At 43.0% G+C, this 13,757-nt stretch overlaps 12 non-coding genes across 12 annotated transcripts; all 12 read left to right on the top strand.

The window, feature by feature from the left end:
• Positions 1-248: 248 nt before the first annotated feature.
• LOC123126836 (U6 spliceosomal RNA) lies at positions 249-351 on the top strand. The gene has a single exon (XR_006462048.1). It is a non-coding gene; the product is annotated as a U6 spliceosomal RNA (small nuclear RNA).
• A 1,059-nt stretch (positions 352-1,410) lies between these two features.
• LOC123126835 (U6 spliceosomal RNA) lies at positions 1,411-1,513 on the top strand. Its single transcript, XR_006462047.1, has one exon. It is a non-coding gene; the product is annotated as a U6 spliceosomal RNA (small nuclear RNA).
• Positions 1,514-2,574: 1,061 nt separating this feature from the next.
• On the top strand, positions 2,575-2,677 carry LOC123126841 (U6 spliceosomal RNA). Its single transcript, XR_006462053.1, has one exon. It is a non-coding gene; the product is annotated as a U6 spliceosomal RNA (small nuclear RNA).
• Positions 2,678-3,736: 1,059 nt separating this feature from the next.
• Positions 3,737-3,839, top strand: LOC123126842 (U6 spliceosomal RNA). The gene has a single exon (XR_006462054.1). It is a non-coding gene; the product is annotated as a U6 spliceosomal RNA (small nuclear RNA).
• A 1,061-nt stretch (positions 3,840-4,900) lies between these two features.
• On the top strand, positions 4,901-5,003 carry LOC123126866 (U6 spliceosomal RNA). Its single transcript, XR_006462076.1, has one exon. It is a non-coding gene; the product is annotated as a U6 spliceosomal RNA (small nuclear RNA).
• A 1,060-nt stretch (positions 5,004-6,063) lies between these two features.
• LOC123126834 (U6 spliceosomal RNA) lies at positions 6,064-6,166 on the top strand. Its single transcript, XR_006462046.1, has one exon. It is a non-coding gene; the product is annotated as a U6 spliceosomal RNA (small nuclear RNA).
• A 1,061-nt stretch (positions 6,167-7,227) lies between these two features.
• LOC123126832 (U6 spliceosomal RNA) lies at positions 7,228-7,330 on the top strand. The gene has a single exon (XR_006462044.1). It is a non-coding gene; the product is annotated as a U6 spliceosomal RNA (small nuclear RNA).
• A 1,059-nt stretch (positions 7,331-8,389) lies between these two features.
• Positions 8,390-8,492, top strand: LOC123126831 (U6 spliceosomal RNA). Its single transcript, XR_006462043.1, has one exon. It is a non-coding gene; the product is annotated as a U6 spliceosomal RNA (small nuclear RNA).
• A 1,060-nt stretch (positions 8,493-9,552) lies between these two features.
• LOC123126878 (U6 spliceosomal RNA) lies at positions 9,553-9,655 on the top strand. Its single transcript, XR_006462088.1, has one exon. It is a non-coding gene; the product is annotated as a U6 spliceosomal RNA (small nuclear RNA).
• Positions 9,656-10,715: 1,060 nt separating this feature from the next.
• On the top strand, positions 10,716-10,818 carry LOC123126830 (U6 spliceosomal RNA). Its single transcript, XR_006462042.1, has one exon. It is a non-coding gene; the product is annotated as a U6 spliceosomal RNA (small nuclear RNA).
• Positions 10,819-11,878: 1,060 nt separating this feature from the next.
• LOC123126829 (U6 spliceosomal RNA) lies at positions 11,879-11,981 on the top strand. The gene has a single exon (XR_006462041.1). It is a non-coding gene; the product is annotated as a U6 spliceosomal RNA (small nuclear RNA).
• Positions 11,982-13,038: 1,057 nt separating this feature from the next.
• Positions 13,039-13,141, top strand: LOC123126822 (U6 spliceosomal RNA). The gene has a single exon (XR_006462035.1). It is a non-coding gene; the product is annotated as a U6 spliceosomal RNA (small nuclear RNA).
• Positions 13,142-13,757: the final 616 nt, after the last annotated feature.

The following is a 13,757-nucleotide window of genomic DNA, read 5'->3' as shown; positions in this document are numbered from 1 at the left end:
TTTTAGTGCCCAAGCGCCGTTCGTTATTCCCTAATGAAAAAACACGAGGGCCCGTTATGCTCTTCCATTAATTTGGGCCACATGAAGAGAGATCCGGCATCCAACTGGCGGCCCACCACGCGCCCGATGGCGTCTGGGTTTGGCTGGATAGCGCCATGGGCAAAACAAACGCTCGTTGGTTTAGTCCCACATCGGCCAGCCGGGGAGAGTCGGACTGGTTTATAAGGCAGAGCGCGGCAGCTAGCATCGTCCCTTCTGGGACATCCGATAAAATTGGAACGATACAGAGAAGATTAGCATGGCCCCTGCGCAAGGATGACACGCACAAATCGAGAAATGGTCCAATTTTTTTTTGAGATTTTCCACGCAAGTACCTGGAGCCTTCTTTCTTGCACTCCTGTGTGTGCTGCTATTCTTACTGAAAGGCCCTTTAGTTTCCTTTCTCTATCAGAGAGGTCCTCAATACTGCCTTTTTAAATTTAGATCCACACGCTTTCTCATCTTTGTTATTGCAGATATAACCTTTCTGGGGCAACTTTTTAGCCTTTTTAATCTATTATTACACGTTTCTGGATTAGTTTTCTGTTTCAGTCCTTCTACAGATAGTGCATTCCTTCAATTTATTATTGTCTTTGTTCCTTAACCTTAACTGTGGTTTGGTCATAGCGCAAAAAACATGTTTCATTAGTCTAATTTTATCATGTCACCGCCTAACAAACTCATCTAAGACTTGTGAGAAAACTCTCCCGGACACTAGTGTTGGATTCTGGTATCACCCAAAAGAATCCCTTCTTCAAGCCTTTCTATCTTTAGTGTACAATAACTAGTGGTCGACGAATTACGTAGGTCACAACTGGTGAAATCTCAATCTTCATGTAGTAAACTATATATGTTGCATACCATTTTATACATCTAGTCACACCAAAGACACGGTAAGCTAGCTTAGCATGAACCTTTTGGCACTATGGTCTTTGCAATATGTACTTGTCGCAACGACTTGATCGTCTAGTCTCCTTCACGCACAAGTTTGCTTTTTAAAAAGATTTGTCGATTTGCATAATCCACCTTTCATAAATTGTGAACAACCAAAAGGATTCGTTGATCCCTCCTTCCCTAAACGTGCATGTGCCCCCCCCACGTGCGGCAAGAACTATAGTATTATTTTTAGTGCCCAAGCGCCGTTCGTTATTCCCTAATGAAAAAACACGAGGGCCCGTTATGCTCTTCCATTAATTTGGGCCACATGAAGAGAGATCCGGCACGCAACTGGCGGCCCACCACGCGCCCGATGGCGTCTGGGTTTGGCTGGATAGCGCCATGGGCAAAACAAACGCTCGTTGGTTTAGTCCCACATCGGCCAGCCGGGGAGAGTCGGACTGGTTTATAAGGCAGAGCGCGGCAGCTAGCATCGTCCCTTCTGGGACATCCGATAAAATTGGAACGATACAGAGAAGATTAGCATGGCCCCTGCGCAAGGATGACACGCACAAATCGAGAAATGGTCCAATTTTTTTTTGAGATTTTCCACGTAAGTACGTGGAGCCTTCTTTCTTGCACTCCTGTGTGTGCTGCTATTCTTACTGAAAGGCCCTTTAGTTTCCTTTCTCTATCAGAGAGGTCCTCAATACTGCCTTTTTAAATTTAGATCCACACGCTTTCTCATCTTTGTTATTGCAGATATAACCTTTCTGTGGCAACTTTTTAGCCTTTTTAATCTATTATTACACGTTTCTGGATTAGTTTTCTGTTTCAGTCCTTCTACAGGTAGTGCATTCCTTCAATTTATTATTGTCTTTGTTCCTTAACCTTAACTGTGGTTTGGTCATAGCGCAAAAAACATGTTTCATTAGTCTAATTTTATCATGTCAGCCTAACAAACTCATCTAAGACTTGTGAGAAAACTCTCTCGGACACTAGTGCTGGATTCTGGTATCACCCAAAAGAATCCCTTCTTCAAGCCTTTCTATCTTTAGTATACAATAACTAGTGGTCGATGAATTACGTAGGTCACAACTGGTGAAATCTCAATCTTCATGTAGTAAACTATATATGTTGCATACCATTTTATACATCTAGTCACACCAAAGACACGGTAAGCTAGCTTAGCATGAACCTTTTGGCACTATGGTCTTTGCAATATGTACTTGTGGCAACGACTTGATCATCTAGTCTCCTTCACGCATAAGTTTGCTTTTTAAGAAGGTTTGTCGATTTGCATAATCCACCTTTCATAAATTGTGAACAACCAAAAGGATTTATTGATCCCTCCTTCCCTAAACGTGCATGTGCCCCCCCCCCCCACGTGCGGCAAGAACTATAGTATTATTTTTAGTGCCCAAGCGCCGTTCGTTATTCCCTAATGAAAAAACACGAGTGCCCGTTATGCTCTTCCATTAATTTGGGCCACATGAAGAGAGATCCGGCACGCAACTGGCGGCCCACCACGCGCCCGATGGCGTCTGGGTTTGGCTGGATAGCGCCATGGGCAAAACAAACGCTCGTTGGTTTAGTCCCACATCGGCCAGCCGGGGAGAGTCGGACTGGTTTATAAGGCAGAGCGCGGCAGCTAGCATCGTCCCTTCTGGGACATCCGATAAAATTGGAACGATACAGAGAAGATTAGCATGGCCCCTGCGCAAGGATGACACGCACAAATCGAGAAATGGTCCAGTTTTTTTTTGAGATTTTCCACGCAAGTACGTGGAGCCTTCTTTCTTGCACGCCTGTGTGTGCTGCTATTCTTACTGAAAGGCCCTTTAGTTTCCTTTCTCTATCAGAGAGGTCCTCAATACTTCCGTTTTAAATTTAGATCCACACGCTTTCTCATCTTTGTTATTGCAGATATAACCTTTCTGTGGCAACTTTTTAGCCTTTTTAATCTATTATAACACGTTTCTGGATTAGTTTTCTGTTTCAGTCCTTCTACAGGTAGTGCATTCCTTCAATTTATTATTGTCTTTGTTCCTTAACCTTAACTGTGGTTTGGTCACAGCGCAAAAAACATGTTTCATTAGTCTAATTTGATCATGTCACCGCCTAACAAACTCATCTAAGACTTGTGAGAAAATGCTCCCGGACACTAGTGTTGGATTCTGGTATCACCCAAAAGAATCCCTTCTTCAAGCTTTTCTATCTTTAGTGTACAATAACTAGTGGTCGATGAATTACGTAGGTCACAACTGGTGAAATCTCAATCTTCATGTAGTAAACTATATATGTTGCATACCATTTTATAAATCTAGTCACACCAAAGACACGGTAAGCTAGCTTAGCATGAACCTTTTGGCACTATGGTCTTTGCAATATGTACTTGTGGCAACGACTTGATCGTCTAGTCTCCTTCACGCACAAGTTTGCTTTTTAAAAAGATTTGTCGATTTGCATAATCCACCTTTCATAAATTGTGAACAACCAAAAGGATTCGTTGATCCCTCCTTCCCTAAACGTGCATGTGCCCCCCCCACGTGCGGCAAGAACTATAGTATTATTTTTAGTGCCCAAGCGCCGTTCGTTATTCCCTAATGAAAAAACACGAGGGCCCGTTATGCTCTTCCATTAATTTGGGCCACATGAAGAGAGATCCGGCACGCAACTGGCGGCCCACCACGCGCCCGATGGCGTCTGGGTTTGGCTGGATAGCGCCATGGGCAAAACAAACGCTCGTTGGTTTAGTCCCACATCGGCCAGCCGGGGAGAGTCGGACTGGTTTATAAGGCAGAGCGCGGCAGCTAGCATCGTCCCTTCTGGGACATCCGATAAAATTGGAACGATACAGAGAAGATTAGCATGGCCCCTGCGCAAGGATGACACGCACAAATCGAGATATGGTCCAATTTTTTTTTGAGATTTTCCACGCAAGTACGTGGAGCCTTCTTTCTTGCACTCCTGTGTGTGCTGCTATTCTTACTGAAAGGCCCTTTAGTTTCCTTTCTCTATCAGAGAGGTCCTCAATACTGCCTTTTTAAATTTAGATCCACACGCTTTCTCATCTTTCTTATTGCAGATATAACCTTTCTGTGGCAACTTTTTAGCCTTTTAAATCTATTATTACACGTTTCTGGATTAGTTTTCTGTGTCAGTCCTTCTACAGGTAGTGCATTCCTTCAATTTATTATTGTCTTTGTTCCTTAACCTTAACTGTGGTTTGGTCACAGCGCAAAAAACATGTTTCATTAGTCTAATTTTATCATGTCACCGCCTAACAAACTGATCTAAGACTTGTGAGAAAACTCTCCCGGACACTAGTATTGGATTCTGGTATCACCAAAAAGAATCCCTTCTTCAAGCTTTTCTATCTTTAGTGTACAATAACTAGTGGTCGATGAATTACGCAGGTCACAACTGGTGAAATCTCAATCTTCATGTAGTAAACTATATATGTTGCATACCATTTTATACATCTAGTCACACCAAAGACACGGTAAGCTAGCTTAGCATGAACCTTTTGGCACTATGGTCTTTGCAATATGTACTTGTGGCAACGACTTGATCGTCTAGTCTCCTTCACGCACAAGTTTGCTTTTTAAAAAGATTTGTCGATATGCATAATCCACCTTTTATAAATTGTGAACAACCGAAAGGATTCGTTGATCCCTCCTTCCCTAAACGTGCATGTGCCCCCCCCCCACGTGCGGCAAGAACTATAGTATTATTTTTAGTGCCCAAGCGCCGTTCGTTATTCCCTAATGAAAAAACACGAGGGCCCGTTATGCTCTTCCATTAATTTGGGCCACATGAAGAGAGATCCGGCACGCAACTGGCGGCCCACCACGCGCCCGATGGCGTCTGGGTTTGGCTGGATAGCGCCATGGGCAAAACAAACGCTCGTTGGTTTAGTCCCACATCGGCCAGCCGGGGAGAGTCGGACTGGTTTATAAGGCAGAGCGCGGCAGCTAGCATCGTCCCTTCTGGGACATCCGATAAAATTGGAACGATACAGAGAAGATTAGCATGGCCCGTGCGCAAGGATGACACGCACAAATCGAGAAATGGTCCAAATTTTTTTTGAGATTTTCCACGCAAGTACCTGGAGCCTTCTTTCTTGCACTCCTGTGTGTGCTGCTATTCTTACTGAAAGGCCCTTTAGTTTCCTTTCTCTATCAGAGAGGTCCTCAATACTGCCTTTTTAAATTTAGATCCACACGCTTTCTCATCTTTGTTATTGCAGATATAACCTATCTGTGGCAACTTTTTAGCCTTTTTAATCTATTATTACACGTTTCTGGATTAGTTTTCTGTTTCAGTCCTTCTACAGGTAGTGCATTCCTTCAATTTATTATTGTCTTTGTTCCTTAACCTTAACTGTGGTTTGGTCACAGCGCAAAAAACATGTTTCATTAGTCTAATTTTATCATGTCACCGCCTAACAAACTCATCTAAGACTTGTGAGAAAACTCTCCCGGACACTAGTGTTGGATTCTGGTATCACCCAAAAGAATCCCTTCTTCAAGCTTTTCTATCTTTAGTGTACAATAACTAGTGGTCGATGAATTACGTAGGTCACAACTGGTGAAATCTCAATCTTCATGTAGTAAACTATATATGTTGCATACCATTTTATACATCTAGTCACACCAAAGACACGGTAAGCTAGCTTAGCATGAACCTTTTGGCACTATGGTCTTTTGCAATATGTACTTGTGGCAACGACTTGATCGTCTAGTCTCCTTCACGCACAAGTTTGCTTTTTAAAAAGATTTGTCGATTTGCATAATCCACCTTTCATAAATTGTGAACAACCAAAACGATTCGTTGATCCCTCCTTCCCTAAACGTGCATGTGCCCCCCCCACGTGCGGCAAGAACTATAGTATTATTTTTAGTGCCCAAGCGCCGTTCGTTATTCCCTAATGAAAAAACACGAGGGCCCGTTATGCTCTTCCATTAATTTGGGCCACATGAAGAGAGATCCGACATGCAACTGGCGGCCCACCACGCGCCCGATGGCGTCTGGGTTTGGCTGGATAGCGCCATGGGCAAAACAAACGCTCGTTGGTTTAGTCCCACATCGGCCAGCCGGGGAGAGTCAGACTGGTTTATAAGGCAGAGCGCGGCAGCTAGCATCGTCCCTTCTGGGACATCCGATAAAATTGGAACGATACAGAGAAGATTAGCATGGCCCCTGCGCAAGGATGACACGCACAAATCGAGAAATGGTCCAATTTTTTTTTGAGATTTTCCACACAAGTACCTGGAGCCTTCTTTCTTGCACTCCTGTGTGTGCTGCTATTCTCACTGAAAGGCCCTTTAGTTTCCTTTCTCTATCAGAGAAGTCCTCAATACTGCCTTTTTAAATTTAGATCCACACGCTTTCTCATCTTTGTTATTGCAGATATAACCTTTCTGTGGCAACTTTTTAGCCTTTTTAATCTATTATTACACGTTTCTGGATTAGTTTTCTGTTTCAGTCCTTCTACAGGTAGTGCATTCCTTCAATTTATTATTTTCTTTGTTCCTTAACCTTAACTGTGGTTTGGTCATAGCGCAAAAAACATGTTTCATTAGTCTAATTTTATCATGTCACCGCCTAACAAACTCATCTAAGACTTGTGAGAAAACTCTCCCGGACACTAGTGTTGGATTCTGGTATCACCCAAAAGAATCCCTTCTTCAAGCCTTTCTATCTTTAGTGTACAATAACTAGTGGTCGATGAATTACGTAGGTCACAACTGGTGAAATCTCAATCTTCATGTAGTAAACTATATATGTTGCATACCATTTTATACATCTAGTCACACCAAAGACACGGTAAGCTAGCTTAGCATGAACCTTTTGGCACTATGGTCTTTGCAATATGTACTTGTGGCAACGACTTGATCGTCTAGTCTCCTTCACGCACAAGTTTGCTTTTTAAAAAGATTTGTCGATTTGCATCATCCACCTTTCATAAATTGTGAACAACCAAAAGGATTCGTTGATCCCTCCTTCCCTAAACGTGCATGTGCCCCCCCCCCACGTGCGGCAAGAACTATAGTATTATTTTTAGTGCCCAAGCGCCGTTCGTTATTCCCTAATGAAAAAACACGAGGGCCCGTTATGCTCTTCCATTAATTTGGGCCACGTGAAGAGAGATCCGACTTGCGATTGGCGGCCCACCACGCGCCGGATGGCGTCTGGGTTTGGCTGGATAGCGCCATGGGAAAAACAAACGCTCGTTGGTTTAGTCCCACATCGGCCAGCCGGGGAGAGTCGGACTGGTTTATAAGGCAGAGCGCGGCAGCTAGCATCGTCCCTTCTGGGACATCCGATAAAATTGGAACGATACAGAGAAGATTAGCATGGCCCCTGCGCAAGGATGACACGCACAAATCGAGAAATGGTCCAATTTTTTTTTGAGATTTTCCACGCAAGTACCTGGAGCCTTCTTTCTTGCACTCCTGTGTGTGCTGCTATTCTTACTGAAAGGCCCTTTAGTTTCCTTTCTCTATCAGAGAGGTCCTCAAGACTTCCTTTTTAAATTTAGATCCACACGCTTTCTCATCTTTGTTATTGCAGATATAACCTTTCTGTGGCAACTTTTTAGCCTTTTTAATCTATTATTACACGTTTCTGGATTAGTTTTCTGTTTCAGTCCTTCTACAGGTAGTGCATTCCTTCAATTTATTATTGTCTTTGTTCCTTAACCTTAACTGTGGTTTGGTCATAGCGCAAAAAACATGTTTCATTAGTCTAATTTTATAATGTCACCGCCTAACAAACTCATCTAAGACTTGTGAGAAAACTCTCCCGGACACTAGTGTTGGATTCTGGTATCACCCAAAAGAATCCCTTCTTCAAGCCTTTCTATCTTTAGTGTACAATAACTAGTGGTCGATGAATTACGTAGGTCACAACTGGTGAAATCTCAATCTTCATGTAGTAAACTATATATGTTGCATACCATTTTATACATCTAGTCACACCAAAGACACGGTAAGCTAGCTTAGCATGAACCTTTTGGCACTATGTTCTTTGCAATATGTACTTGTGGCAACGACTTGATCGTCTAGTCTCCTTCACGCACAAGTTTGCTTTTAAAAAAGGTTTGTCGATTTGCATAATCCACCTTTCATAAATTGTGAACAACCAAAAGGATTCGTTGATCCCTCCTTCCCTAAACGTGCATGTGCCCCCCCCACGTGCGGCAAGAACTATAGTATTATTTTTAGTGCCCAAGCACCGTTCGTTATTCCCTAATGAAAATACACGAGGGCCCGTTATGCTCTTCCATTAATTTGGGCCACGTGAAGAGAGATCCGACTTGCGACTGGCGGCCCACCACGCGCCCGATGGCGTCTGGGTTTGGCTGGACAGTGCCATGGGCAAAACAAACGCTCGTTGGTTTAGTCCCACATCGGCCAGCCGGGGAGAGTCGGACTGGTTTATAAGGCAGAGCGCGGCAGCTAGCATCGTCCCTTCTGGGACATCCGATAAAATTGGAACGATACAGAGAAGATTAGCATGGCCCCTGCGCAAGGATGACACGCACAAATCGAGAAATGGTCCAATTTTTTTGAGATTTTCCACGCAAGTACCTGGAGCCTTCTTTCTTGCACTCCTGTGTGTGCTGCTATTCTTACTGAAAGGCCCTTTAGCTTCCTTTCTCTATCAGAGAGGTCCTCAATACTGCCTTTTTAAATTTAGATCCACACGCTTTCTCATATTTGTTATTGCAGATATAACCTTTCTGTGGCAACTTTTTAGCCTTTTTAATCTATTATTACACGTTTCTGGATTAGTTTTCTGTTTCAGTCCTTCTACAGGTAGTGCATTCCTTCAATTTATTATTGTCTTTGTTCCTTAACCTTAACTGTGGTTTGGTCATAGCGCAAAAAAACATGTTTCATTAGTCTAATTTTATCATGTCACCGCCTAACAAACTCATCTAAGACTTGTGAGAAAACTCTCCCGGACACTAGTGTTGGATTCTGGTATCACCCAAAAGAATCCCTTCTTCAAGCCTTTCTATCTTTAGTGTACAATAACTAGTGGTCGATGAATTACGTAGGTCACAACTGGTGAAATCTCAATCTTCATGTAGTAAACTATATATGTTGCATACCATTTTATACATCTAGTCACACCAAAGACACGGTAAGCTAGCTTAGCATGAACCTTTTGGCACTATGGTCTTTGCAATATGTACTTGTGGCAACGACTTGATCGTCTAGTCTTCTTCACGCACAAGTTTGCTTTTTAAAAAGGTTTGTCGATTTGCATAATCCACCTTTCATAAATTGTGAACAACCAAAAGGATTCGTTGATCCCTCCTTCCCTAAACGTGCATGTGCCCCCCCCCCACGTGCGGCAAGAACTATAGAATTATTTTTAGTGCCCAAGCGCCGTTCGTTACTCCCTAATGAAAAAACATGACGGCCCGTTATGCTCTTCCATTAATTTGGGCCACGTGAAGAGAGATCCGACTTGCGACTGGCGGCCCACCACGCGCCCGATGGCGTCTGGGTTTGGCTGGATAGCGCCATGGGCAAAACAAACGCTCGTTGGTTTAGTCCCACATCGGCCAGCCGGGGAGAGTCGGACTGGTTTATAAGGCAGAGCGCGGCAGCTAGCATCGTCCCTTCTAGGACATCCGAGAAAATTGGAACGATACAGAGAAGATTAGCATGGCCCCTGCGCAAGGATGACACGCACAAATCGAGAAATGGTCCAATTTTTTTTTGAGATTTTCCACGCAAGTACCTGGAGCCTTATTTCTTGCACTCCTGTGTGTGCTGCTATTCTTACTGAAAGGCCCTTTAGTTTCCTTTCTCTATCAGAGAGGTCCTCAATACTGCCTTTTTAAATTTAGATCCACACGCTTTCTCATCTTTGTTATTGCAGATATAACCTTTCTGTGGCAACTTTTTAGCCTTTTTAATCTATTATTACACGTTTCTGGATTAGTTTTCTGTTTCAGTCCTTCTACAGGTAGTGCATTCCTTCAATTTATTATTGTCTTTGTTCCTTAACCTTAACTGTGGTTTGGTCATAGCGCAAAAAACATGTTTCACTAGTCTAACTTTATCATGTCACCGCCTAACAAACTCATCTAAGACTTGTGAGAAAACTCTCCCGGACACTAGTGTTGGATTCTGGTATCACCCAAAAGAATCCCTTCTTCAAGCCTTTCTATCTTTAGTGTACAATAACTAGTGGTCGATGAATTACGTAGGTCACAACTGGTGAAATCTCAATCTTCATGTAGTAAACTATATATGTTGCATACCATTTTATACATCTAGTCACACCAAAGACACGGTAAGCTAGCTTAGCATGAACCTTTTGGCACTATGGTCTTTGCAATATGTACTTGTGGCAACGACTTGATCGTCTAGTCTCCTTCACGCACAAGTTTGCTTTTTAAAAAGATTTGTCGATTTGCATCATCCACCTTTCATAAATTGTGAACAACCAAAAGGATTCGTTGATCCCTCCTTCCCTAAACGTGCATGTGCCCCCCCCCACGTGCGGCAAGAACTATAGTATTATTTTTAGTGCCCAAGCGCCGTTCGTTATTCCCTAATGAAAAAACACGAGGGCCCGTTATGCTCTTCCATTAATTTGGGCCACGTGAAGAGAGATCCGACTTGCGATTGGTGGCCCACCACGCGCCCGATGGCGTCTGGGTTTGGCTGGATAGCGCCATAGGCAAAACAAACGCTCGTTGGTTTAGTCCCACATCGGCCAGCCGGGGAGAGTCGGACTGGTTTATAAGGCAGAGCGTGGCAGCTAGCATCGTCCCTTCTGGGACATCCGATAAAATTGGAACGATACAGAGAAGATTAGCATGGCCCCTGCGCAAGGATGACACGCACAAATCGAGAAATGGTCCAATTTTTTTTGAGATTTTCCACGCAAGTACCTGGAGCCTTCTTTCTTGCACTCCTGTGTGTGCTGCTATTCTTACTAAAAGGCCCTTTAGTTTCCTTTCTCTATCAGAGAGGTCCTCAATACTTCCTTTTTAAATTTAGATCCACACGCTTTCTCATCTTTGTTATTGCAGATATAACCTTTCTGTGGCAACTTTTTAGCCTTTTTAATCTATTATTACACGTTTCTGGATTAGTTTTCTGTTTCAGTCCTTCTACAGGTAGTGCATTCCTTCAATTTATTATTGTCTTTGTTCCTTAACCTTAACTGTGGTTTGGTCATAGCGCAAAAAACATGTTTCATTAGTCTAATTTTATCATGTCACCGCCTAACAAACTCATCTAAGACTTGTGAGAAAACTCTCCCGGACACTAGTGTTGGATTCTGGTATCACCCAAAAGAATCCCTTCTTCAAGCCTTTCTATCTTTAGTGTACAATAACTAGTGGTCGATGAATTACGTAGGTCACAACTGGTGAAATCTCAATCTTCATGTAGTAAACTATATATGTTGCATACCATTTTATACATCTAGTCACACCAAAGACACGGTAAGCTAGCTTAGCATGAACCTTTTGGCACTATGTTCTTTGCAATATGTACTTGTGGCAACGACTTGATCGTCTAGTCTCCTTCACGCACAAGTTTGCTTTTTAAAAAGGTTTGTCGATTTGCATAATCCACCTTTCATAAATTGTGAACAACCAAAAGGATTCGTTGATCCCTCCTTCCCTAAACGTGCATGTGCCCCCCCCCCACGTGCGGCAAGAACTATAGTATTATTTTTAGTGCCCAAGCGCCGTTCGTTATTCCCTAATGAAAATACACGAGGGCCCGTTATGCTCTTCCATTAATTTGGGCCACGTGAAGAGAGATCCGACTTGCGACTGGCGGCCCACCACGCGCCCGATGGCGTCTGGGTTTGGCTGGACAGTGCCATGGGCAAAACAAACGCTCGTTGGTTTAGTCCCACATCGGCCAGCCGGGGAGAGTCGGATTGGTTTATAAGGCAGAGCGCGGCAGCTAGCATCGTCCCTTCTGGGACATCCGATAAAATTGGAACGATACAGAGAAGATTAGCATGGCCCCTGCGCAAGGATGACACGCACAAATCGAGAAATGGTCCAATTTTTTTGAGATTTTCCACGCAAGTACCTGGAGCCTTCTTTCTTGCACTCCTGTGTGTGCTGCTATTCTTACTGAAAGGCCCTTTAGTTTCCTTTCTCTATCAGAGAGGTCCTCAATACTGCCTTTTTAAATTTAGATCCACACGCTTTCTCATCTTTGTTATTGCAGATATAACCTTTCTGTGGCAACTTTTTAGCCTTTTTAATCTATTATTACACGTTTCTGGATTAGTTTTCTGTTACAGTCCTTCTACAGGTAGTGCATTCCTTCAATTTATTATTGTCTTTGTTCCTTAACCTTAACTGTGGTTTGGTCATAGCGCAAAAAACATGTTTCATTAGTCTAATTTTATCATGTCACCGCCTAACAAACTCATCTAAGACTTGTGAGAAAACTCTCCCGGACACTAGTGTTGGATTCTGGTATCACCCAAAAGAATCCCTTCTTCAAGCCTTTCTATCTTTAGTGTACAATAACTAGTGGTCGATGAATTACGTAGGTCACAACTGGTGAAATCTCAATCTTCATGTAGTAAACTATATATGTTGCATACCATTTTATACATCTAGTCACACCAAAGACACGGTAAGCTAGCTTAGCATGAACCTTTTGGCACTATGGTCTTTGCAATATATACTTGTGGCAACGACTTGATCGTCTAGTCTCCTTCACGCACAAGTTTGCTTTTTAAAAAGGTTTGTGATTTGCATAATCCACCTTTCATAAATTGTGAACAATCAAAAGGATTCGTTGATCCCTCCTTCCCTAAACGTGCATGTGCCCCCCCCCACGTGCGGCAAGAACTATAGTATTATTTTTAGTGCCCAAGCGCCGTTCGTTATTCCCTAATGAAAAAACACGAGGGCCCGTTATGCTCTTCCATTAATTTGGGCCACGTGAAGAGAGATCCGACTTGCGACTGGCGGCCCACCACGCGCCCGATGGCGTCTGGGTTTGGCTGGACAGTGCCATGGGCAAAACAAACGCTTGTTGGTTTAGTCCCACATCGGCCAGCCGGGGAGAGTCGGACTGGTTTATAAGGCAGAGCGCGGCAACTAGCATCGTCCCTTCTGGGACATCCGATAAAATTGGAACGATACAGAGAAGATTAGCATGGCCCCTGCGCAAGGATGACACGCACAAATCGAGAAATGGTCCAAATTTTTTTTGAGATTTTCCACGCAAGTACCTGGAGCCTTATTTCTTGCACTCCTGTGTGTGCTGCTATTCTTACTGAAAGGCCCTTTAGTTTCCTTTCTCTATCAGAGAGGTCCTCAATACTGCCTTTTTAAATTTAGATCCACACGCTTTCTCATCTTTGTTATTGCAGATATAACCTTTCTGTGGCAACTTTTTAGCCTTTTTAATCTATTATTACACGTTTCTGGATTAGTTTTCTGTTTCAGTCCTTCTACAGGTAGTGCATTCCTTCAATTTATTATTGTCTTTGTTCCTTAACCTTAACTGTGGTTTGGTCATAGCGCAAAAAACATGTTTCATTAGTCTAACTTTATCATGTCACCGCCTAACAAACTCATCTAAGACTTGTGAGAAAACTCTCCCGGACACTAGTGTTGGATTCTGGTATCACCCAAAAGAATCCCTTCTTCAAGCCTTTCTATCTTTAGTGTACAATAACTAGTGGTCGATGAATTACGTAGGTCACAACTGGTGAAATCTCAATCTTCATGTAGTAAACTATATATGTTGCATACCATTTTATACATCTAGTCACACCAAAGACACGGTAAGCTAGCTTAGCATGAACCTTTTGGCACTATG

The sequence above is a fragment of the Triticum aestivum genome, chromosome 5D (assembly GCF_018294505.1).
Source record: "Triticum aestivum cultivar Chinese Spring chromosome 5D, IWGSC CS RefSeq v2.1, whole genome shotgun sequence".
Classification (NCBI taxonomy): Eukaryota; Viridiplantae; Streptophyta; class Magnoliopsida; order Poales; family Poaceae; genus Triticum; species Triticum aestivum.
This window is presented reverse-complemented; position numbering and strand designations above follow the sequence as displayed.